The sequence below is a fragment of the Chrysochloris asiatica genome, unplaced genomic scaffold (assembly GCF_000296735.1).
Source record: "Chrysochloris asiatica unplaced genomic scaffold, ChrAsi1.0 scaffold00016, whole genome shotgun sequence".
Lineage (NCBI taxonomy): Eukaryota > Metazoa > Chordata > Mammalia > Afrosoricida > Chrysochloridae > Chrysochloris > Chrysochloris asiatica.
The window spans coordinates 31787771-31798388 of NW_006408534.1; the positions used below are offsets into that span (position 1 = coordinate 31787771).

General features: G+C 37.7%; 1 pseudogene; it reads right to left on the reverse strand.

Moving 5' to 3' along the window:
- Positions 1-7119: 7119 nt before the first annotated feature.
- LOC102824284 lies at positions 7120-7860 on the reverse strand (annotated as a pseudogene).
- Positions 7861-10618: the final 2758 nt, after the last annotated feature.

A 10618-nucleotide genomic window follows, 5' to 3' on the forward strand; every position in this document is an offset into this window, starting at 1 on the left:
GAATGGTGTAGCAGGGAGTTTTTCTTTTATGCCTTTAAAAGACTACAGCTTTTAAAAGTACTATTTAATTAACATCTTGCCTTTGTTTATATTACTACAAATAATCTGTGCTATCTGTGCTCTGCAAAGTTAATTGTTCAGAACAAATGGGTGTCATTTGAAATCTTACATGGAAAGTGTTCCCTTTCAAAAGCCAACACTTTCAGAGCAAATTTCAGATTGCTATTGTTAGGTACCATAGAGTTGGTACCTAATGCTAGAGACCCTACACACAATAGAATGAAACACTGCCCAGTGCTGCATCAACCTCACAATTGTTGATACATTTGAGCCCATAACTGCTGCCACCGTGCCAATCCATTTCATTGGGGGTCTTCCTCTTCTTCTTTGACCCTCCACTTTACCAAACATGATTCCCTTCTCCAGGGACTGGACCCTCCTAATAATATGTCCAAAGTATGAGAGACAACATCTGGCCATCCTGGCTTCCAGGGAGCATTCTGGCTGTACTTCTTCCAACAAAGATTAGTTTCTGTTTGGGGCAGTCCATGGTACTTTTAATTTTCTCCTCCAACACCATAACTCAAATGTATCAATTGTTCTGCAGTCTTCCTTATTCACTGTCCAACTTTCACATGCAGGTGAGGCTATTGGAAGTACAATGACTTGGGCAAGGTGCACCTAAGTCCTCAAACTGACATTTTTGCTCTTGAATACTTTAAAGAGATCTTGTGTACCAGATTTGCCTAACACAATACATCATTTTATTTGTTGGCTGCTATTTCCATGAGTGATGATGATTGATCCACGTGAAATGAAGTCTTTGACAACTTCAATTTTTTTCTCCATTTATCCTGTTATTTATTAGTCCATCTTTACATTGAGATGCAACCCATATCGAAGGCTGTGGTCTTTGATCTCCATCAATAAGTATTTTAAGTCTTCTTCATTTTCAACATGCAAGATTGTATCATCTGCATATCACAGGTTGTTAATGAGTCCTTCTCCTATCTGATGCCATATTTTTCTTTATATAATCCAGTTTCTTGGATTATTTGTTTAGCATACAGTTTGAATAAGTATGGTGAAAGAAGACAACCTTGGCATGTGCCTTTCCTAATTTTAAACCATTCAGTGTTCCCTTGATCTGTTCAAACAATTGCCTCTTGTACAGGTCTATGTACAGATTCCTCATGAGCACAATTAAGTGTTCCAGAATACTAATTTTATGCAATACTGCCCATAGTTTGTCATGATCCACACAACTGAAAACCCTTGCATAGTCAATGAAACACAGATAAGCATCTTTCTGGTGTTCTCTGCTTTCAGCCAAGGTACATCTGACGCCAGCAATGATATCCCTCATTCCACATCCTCTTCTGAATTCAGCTTGAACCTCTGGAAGTTCTCTGTCAATGTATGGCTGTAGTCATTTTTAAATTATTTTTAGCAAAATTTTGCTTGCATGGGATATTAATATTGTTTGATGATTTCCACATTCTGTTGGGTCACCCTCTTTGGAATGGGCACAAATATGTATCTCTTAGCATAGGTGAAGAGTGCCTTCAGTGCCATATAAGTTTGTTGAAAGATTTCAATTTGTATTCTATCAATTCCTGGAGCTTTGTTCTTTGCCAAAGGACTTCTTCCTTCATTTAATTGGCTCTTGATTATACACTACCTCTTAAAATAGTTGAACATTGATCATGTCTTTTTGGTACAGTGACTCTGTGTATTCCTTCCATATTCTTTTGATGCTTCCTGCATCATTCAATATTTTGTCCATAGAATTCTTCAATATTGCAAGTATAGACTTGAATTTTTTATTCAGTTTCCTCAGCTTGATGAATGCTGAGTATGTTTTTCCTACTTGCTTTTCTAACTCTAGGTTTCTGTACATTTCATTATAAAATTTGACTTTGTCTTCCCAAGCTGCCTTCTGAAATTTTCCATTCAGCTCTTTTGCTTCTTCATTTCTTTCATTTGCTTTAGCATCTTTACACTGGAGCAAGTTTCAATATCTCTTCTGACATCTACTTTACTTTTTCCCTTCTTTCTTGTCTTAATGACTTTTTGCTTTCTTCCTGAATGATGTTCTTGATGTCATTCCACAACTCTCTGGTCTTCATTCTTTATTGACTGATGCATCAAAAGAGATGAGATCTTTACTCTGACACTTTCCAAGTATGGTAACGATTTAATAAATTATTACACTTAGAACAGCATTGACACACTGCAAGTGCTTCCTCTCTAAAAGTCTTTCTATGTATGAAAATATCTTGTAACCAAGCACATAGATCATGCTCCTGAAATATTATGTTCATTGAAGAAAGAAGAAAACTCAGAGTAGCATTTCCAGCAATTCTTGTTATGAATAGGAGAAAGCATCAGTCAGTTGTTTTAGTTAGGCCCTATTCTAAGTGCTTTACCTGCATCACCACATTTAATGCAATCTTAAACCTATGAGCCCTAAGACAAATTTCAGTCTTAAACCTATGAGCCCTAAGACAACAAGCACATTCTCAAAATTCAGTACCATAAAAATCTGTCTCCAAAACACAGACTTTGGTGTGCTTTTACCCTTTCTGGTAAGCACCCTGCAGTGAGGGAGGCCACCTGGCCCAGGTCTAATCCTGTAGGCTCTCCCATTTTGTGCAGATCCATATTCCACAACTCAATAGCTCTTTGAATTTTAGATTCAACCTGAGTAATATGTTTTCTCCTAAATCAAGTAAAGGTGAGAGACTATTATCTTGGAGAACTTTATAAGAGAATCAAATGTGAAGTAAAGTATGCAAAACACCTATATTCATAGTAGGCATGCAACATGTCAGAACAGTGTGAACATATGACAAATGTGCCTAGAATTTACTGAGAGTGCTAAATCACTCCTGAACCACGAGAGCTGACAATGGTCTGGGTTCCCATTGGACCAGTTAAGTGAGTAATTACATTAGCAAAAAGGGGTACTAATTTTGAAGGTAGAAGCTCAAGGCAAACCAAGCTTTGTGCATAGTTATATTGTTTGGTGTATTCTATTGTATCTGGGAAATTTTTGCCTCCAACCTTTTGATATAACTATGAAGGACCTAAGGCATTTAGGAAATTAACAAAACACTTAAAAAACTACACTTAGTAATTGCAAGTTAACTTTTGCAACAACTCAGCATCTGAAAACCTTGGTCCTGCTACTTACTCACTGAGGTCACCTCTTTTGCCAGGGTACCATTGCTAATGGATTTCTTGGCTCTAGAAGTAAAGCTCCATAAAAGGATTTTGATTATTGAGCCATCTTTTTACTTCCTGGGCTTCATAATTACTCCCAGAGATGCCTCATCTGACTCAAAAGGATGCCTCAGACCTGAAGACTCACTGATGTGTTCCCATTCTACAAACTAGTCTCCCTACCTTTGGTTTCTCCTATCCAATCAAGCTGCCTAACAATAAACAACTCAAGTGATCTTTCTAACACATTAGAAGTCATTCCTCACTTGCTTAAATTGCTTTTATTGATCCCCTATTGTCCATAGAGTAAGGTCCAGCTCCTTCTAAGATCTGGCCCAGCCTGCACCTCAGCATAATATAACCCAGTCCCTCTGGAGCAGTTGTAATGAATTTTGTAGCTCCTTCACAATTTTGTGTTTTTCTGCCTCTGTGGCTGGCCTTACACTCTTCCCTTTATCTCAACTCTATTCTCCTTCCATCTGCTTCTAACTAAATACAACCAATTAATGCCTTGAAACTTGAAACTAGGCTCAGTATCAATCCTGGGTGGAGTGGAGCCCACTCCTTGATGATTTCACAGTACCTTGTGGATGGTTTTTATAATTCTAATCACACCAAACACTGTCTCAACTTCCCTCATGAGAGTGTGAGGTCCTTCATGGCAAGGACCCTGTGTTATTCAATTTTATATCCCAAGTTCAAGGTCTAGGGCAATGAAGATAATAAATATTTAGGAACAGACAGGATGAGACTTGGAGGGCATGGGAAGGGAAGGGAGGAGAGGGAAAGAAAACAAGAGGAAAGAGAAGGGAATGGGAAAGAAAGAAAAGGGAAAGGAACAGAAGGAAAAGCAAAAGATGAGGCAAAGACCCAGTTCTGAAGCCTTTGGCTTGGAGAACACTTCTTGGCTCCTACTGGCATCTAGCATTTTCAAGTATGTACCTTCCAGACTCACTTGGCACTACATGCTGAATTAGGGTTTCTAAATTGACCCGCTCCATTTGGATTCCATTTTCATTTGTGGACATATAGTTTTCTGCCTTTTGAAACAAAGCCCTAAATAGAACATCAGCCTCACTTGTTGAGCATTCAAATTTTTGACCACCCAGCCCATGCCTAACATTAATTCAGATTCACTTCTTGACTGGCAGTAAACCGTGGTCACAGGCCCCTATCTCCAGAGTCTCATGAACACCTGGAAATCCCACTAAAATTCATGGGCTTTAAAATGCTCAGCATGTCCTAATGTCTTCTGTTGGTTAAGGTCCTCCAGTGGACCTTTCCTGAGGGTTTATTCAGGTACTTTCCTTTTTATTAAAAGCTTCCCACTTCTCCTCCTACCAACATACCCATTCCCTGGCATTTCATTCCACTGAATGATTGATACAAAGCATTAAGAGTTCAGCTATCAGCAGAAATGTTGGTGGCTTAATCCCGCCTAGAGATACCTTGAAAGAAAGGTCTGGCGATCTGCTTTCAAAAAGACATAGCCTTGAAAATCAACTCGACAGCAATTAATAAGAAAAACAACATCCCACAAGAATGGATGCAGAATATGCCATCTCATCAACTCTGTGTTTCTACTTTCTCCAAACAAACTCATGGAAACCTTGTCTTTCCTTGTTCCTTTTCTGATATAGTGAAAAACCTTGGATTTAGTTATCTGTAGGGCCTCATTTCACATTGCAACTCAAGCCCTTACTGGGCAAATAATTCAGTTGCTTTAAGACTCAGTTTCCTTGTCTGAAACATGGGAGAGCAAGAGTGTTAACACCTCTTACTGTTTTAATGATTGAGTGCAATGTAAGTTGGGCACCTAGCAATGGTGGTCACAAATGGTTGGTACACAGCAAACTACAGTAATTATGTTGTTGTTGTTGTTAAGTGCCATTGGGTCAGTTCCGACACATAACAACCCTGAACAGGGTTTTAAGAAGAACAGCTGGTGAGCTTGAACCACTGACCTTGTGGGTCAAACCAACCTTGAGATCAAGTGCTTATCTTAATTAACACAGTTAGTGCTTATCCTAATTAACACAATTACTATTAAACTCCAATGGGCAAATTACACATATCAAAAATAACTAAAATGGAAGAAATTAGAAAGATTCAAGAACTCTGCAGATCACTAGTCTCAAATTCTTCATTGACTATAGGAAGTTTGGAATGTTCCTCCAGCTTCCTATGTTACCCTTAGATCCTCAACCTCAGTTTCTACCAAATTATTCTATCCTTAATTCTTTATCTTTCTGAAGAGCTTAAGACAACCTGCATTTATATAGTTTCCCCTTTCCAGCATACACAGATTTCCCCTACTATCTGAAAGTAGAGCCAAAATTGTGTAAAGCAAAGAAACAGTTGTCATTCATTTATAGGAGAAAAAATTTTGAGTGCTCTTACACCCAAAAATGAAACTACAAAATCACACACGGTAAAAAAAAAAAAAAAAAATAGCACAAACATATAGCGTTCATAGACACAGTTCAAAGCTATGGTGGTGCTGAGTGTGGTTTCCTGGAAAGAGCTTAGATATGCCATTCTCACAGCTTGGGCTATGCACTGTTTCTTTAATGTCTGGCTGCAAAATGAATGATGAGCACAGTTTCATCATTTTTACTTTTGTCTTTTGTTTGTAAAAGGAGAACAATATTCAGATTTCTCTTGTATAACAAAAACAGGTACCGATGTAAGTCTTTTTCCCAAAAGCTAAATGGCATAAAGCAAAAATTTGAAAAGCATGGGATACCTGTACATCTAAAAATCCATTGCCATTAAGTCAGTTTTAACACTTGCTAAGTGGATGGTTTCAGAATAAAACTGCTCCATGGAATTTTCTTGGTTGTAATCTTTATAGGAGAAGATTTCCAGTCCTTTCTTCTACAGTACTACAAGGTGAGTTTGAACCACTGACTTTTAGGGGAGCGCTGTTTTTGTTTTTGTTGTTGTTAGTTGCCATCAAGTAGGTTTTGACTCAGAGTGACCCTATATGGACAACAAAATGAAACACTGCCCGATCCTGTGAAATCCTCACAATTGTTGTTACATTGTTGTTGCTGCCACTTAATCTCCTTATGGGGTCTTTCTCTTTTAAACTGAGCCTCCACTTACCAAGGATGTTGTCCTTCTCCAGCCATTGATCTTTCACTATACCAGGAAAGATAAAGATTCCTTGGGTTTGTTTGGAGACAGAAGTAACATAGAGTTGATGAGATGGCCTATTCTGCATTCATCCTTCTGGAAGTCATTCTTACTAGTTGCTGCAGAGATGATTGCCCTGATAGCATGTCCAGTGAATGAAAGATGAAGTTCCACCATCCTGACTTCTAAGGAACATTTTGGCTGTACTTCTTCCAACACAGATTGGTTTGTTCTTTTGGCAGTCCAGCATACATTAAAAATTCTTTTCTAATACCATAACTCAAAAGCATCAATTCTTCTACAGTCTTCCTTATTCATTGTGTGACTTTCACATCTATATAAGGCAATTGAAAATACCATGGCTTAGGTCAGATACACCTTAGTTTTCAAATAGACAACTTTGCTTTCTAACACTCTCAAGAGGTCTTTTACAGCAGATTTGTCTAATGCAATGTGTCCTTTGATTTTTTTTTTTTTTCAGAAATTAACTTTTATATTATATAATGTGGTAGTAAAGTTTATTTGAAAGTCGTTAATAAACTCTTAGTAAAATGACAGGAGGAACACTCTCAATAGCAATAATAGGTACATTTCCCGTGCATCTGAAAAAATATTGTTCACTTATTTTTGCCTAAAACTTAGTGTTCGGGTTCCCAGGATTTTGACATGAAAACCGGAAAATGCTGATAAGAACCATAGGAGATTTTACAATAAAGGCTGGCAAAAAGTCTTATTTTGTGGTTAACTTACTCTCTTCTAGCTACTCTCTGATGAAGTTGGTGATGTTGTAGAGGAGACCCACAGCCTCCTGGAGTTGGATCTGGACTGCTCAGCATTGTAGGTGGCTTGTTTGTCAAAGCTCTCCATTTGAACATCAGTTAAAACTCTCTATTGCTGCCTGACGCTCTGGCAGAGCCCAAAAAGGGCATGGATGCTATCAATCAGAGCCTCTAATTTTGTCTCCAGGGTAACAATCCTCTTCTCAAAGTCTTCACTGCTTTCATTTAAGTCAGAAATCATATCACACATGATGTTCTGGGTCTTTGCCAGGTTTACCAAGGTCATTTCATTTCTTCTGCCCCATTTTTCCACTTCTCGATTGATTAATGCCTTACAAGAATTTTCACTGATGTTTTCTTACTTTTATATAATCTATCTTTTTTTTTCTAGTTTTGTATCTTTGTAAATCAGGCATATTTCCCTGAGTTCATTGGCAGCTGCACTTTTCACTCCTTTGGTCAACTGAGTATGCATTATGAATTTTGGCAAGGAGTTTTCTGCTTTGCTAAATTTTAGTTTTCTTACAACTACAAATACCACCAGAGCTGTGCAACTAGCAGCCATGATTCCAGTAAGCAAACCAGTGTCTTTCCCACAATATGTGTTAGGTACCATGTTGCCATAATCAATGGAGAAAAAAGTTACTGATACCAGTCATATTGATCCAAGGAATTTGCTAGTAACATCCTATTGATCATTCTACCTGACATGAGGCATCTGAACAACAGATGCCTTTTGATTTCTTGAGTGCTGTTTCTATAAGTGCTGATTATGAATCCAATCAAAGTGAAGTCTTTACCAACTTTAATTCTTCCCTATTTATCATGATATTGTTTATTGATCCAGTGGTAAGCATTTTTGTTTTCTTTACATTGAGATGCAACCCAGACTGAAAGATGTGGTCTTTAATCTTCAATATGTATTTTAAGACATCTTCACTTCCAGCAAGCAAAGTTGTTTCATCTGCAGATCACAGGTTGTTTGTTAATAAGTCTTCCTCCAATTCTGGTGCCACATTCTTCTTCACATAATCCAGTTTATTGGATTAAGCATACAGGTTGAATAAATATGGTGAAAGAATACAACCCAGGTTCTCACTTTTCCTCATTTTAAAACATGCAATATCCCCTTATTCTGTGCTAATGACTGCCTCATGGTCTATGTACAGGTTCCTCATGAGTACAATTATGGGTTTTAGAATATCCATATTTCACAATGTTATCCATAGTTTGTTATAAGCCACACAGCCAAATGCCTTTGCATAGTCAATTCTAGATTCATACTTTATACATTTCGTGTTTCTATTAATAGATGATTACAGCTGTTTCTTCTCATTTTTATTTGTACACTATCATCAAATAAATGTTCCAAAATCTTTGCTCCATTCACATCATTATGGTCAACTTTACTTTGAAGAGGTACCTCCTCCCCAGTCATATTTTGAGTACTTTCCAACCTTAGGGGCATATCTTCCAGCACTGTATCTGACAATGTCCTATTGCTATTCATAAGGTTTACAGTAGTTAACCATTCAGAAGTGGTCCTTCTTCCTAGTCTTTTTAGTCTGGAAACTTTGCTGAAACATATCCACCATGGGTGACCTTGGTGGTATTTAAAATACTGATGACAAAATTACAGCATAAGTGGAAGCTACCATAATATGACACACTAACATGTGAGTAGTGGGAGCCAATTGCAAGCCACTTGTGCCACCCAGGGCCTAAAGTTCAAATAACACCATTGTTTTAATACAGACATACAAATTATTTAATAGGTATATATGATGGCATTTAATTTCTCAATAATAGCACATTTCTAGTGAATTATACCAGAGGGTTCCTTAGAAGCCAGAATGGTGAGCCCTCATCTCTCATACTTTGGATAAGTCATCAGGAAGGACCAGTCCCTGGAGAAGGCCATCATGCTTGCTAAAGTGGAGAATCAGCAAAAAAGAGGAAGACCACCAACTACATGACACAGTAGCAACATCAATAGCTCAAACATGACAATAATTGTGAGGATGGCACACAACTGGGCAATATTTCCTTCTCATGTACATAGGGTAGCTATGACTTGGAACTGACATGACAACACCTAACAACAACAGTGAATAATAGGAAAGTAGAGCAGGACTCAAAAGTCACATGACGTTTACAGAAAGAGTAAAGATAAGGGAGTTGAAGCAGCAGCCACATTTAGAATGGAGAGAGATGAAACAGCAAAAGAAAAAGAACACTCTGGGACCATTTAGTGCCCAGGCAAATTGCTGGACAAATCTTAAGACAATCCCCTTCCTGAAGCAAACAAGTTGCAGCAACCCAATGAAATAATACACATTTGAAATGATTAACAGGCAGATAAAGCATGTGGCATGTCCAAAATACCCTTTGAGTTCCCCAAGTCTAACTAAACGCTTGTTGTTTAGATAAGACTTTAAAAGGGCCAACAAGGATCATAGGTTCAATTTCTTCCATGTAACATCCCTTAGAATTGGGCAAATTTGGTTCAATACATTGTGTTCATTTTACATAATGATGATGGTAATCATAATACCTAACATGTGTTAAGTGCTTTCTATAGGCCAACTTCTATTCTACTTGTATTAATTTCTTTAGTATTCCAAAGACTTTATTTTTTAAGTTTTTATTGTGAATTGAGTGATAGTTTACATGGAAGAACATCAGTTTTATACTCATCATTTCATTGCAATGATTACAATCTCTTCTGTGCATCATCATTCAACAGTATTTGCTTCAATTCTATTTTTTGTTTATTTTGTGGGGTATGTACATAAAAACACTCAGGAATATATAATAATTTAAACACCCAAAGGGCATATTATGCAAGCCTGCTTCCTGGCTGCAGCACTCAATTTTTCTCTTTCTATGAATCTAGAGTCCTCAGCTGCTTTCTCTCTCCATATCCTCATCTCTTCCTCCATCTATGGTGTTACTGCCTCTCTGGATAGGGTCTCACATTCCACTTGTGCTCTTCTCCCTTGATGGTCCTAGGGTCCTCTGTTCCTGAACTGTAAGATTAACCACTCCTTCCTTTTTGTTACAAAATTTTTACCTTTACAGTTGTGACAGTCGCAAGCAGTCACGGCAACAGTTATTTACTCTTGAAACATAAGAACCTTATCCACATCTCTTTTCACCAGACCCATCTAGACAGGATGAAAACTATTCAGTGAGGACTCTAAATTTCCCTACACAAACAAACTAAACTCCCTCTTGAAAACTTGTAAGCTAGTCACTTCATGCCTTTATAACCCCCTCATTTTAGGTAGCCAATGTCTAAGTTGCCCATCCCTATCTACCCTGTGTACAGAGGGGATAGCATTGATACTTGATATGAAGATTCCTTCCCTCTCACTTGGTATTTTGAGCTACTATATCCATAAGTATAGGTCAAGTTAATCAAATTGTAGCAATTTACACTTTTTTCTTTATCAAAAGGTGTTTTTTTTATCTTC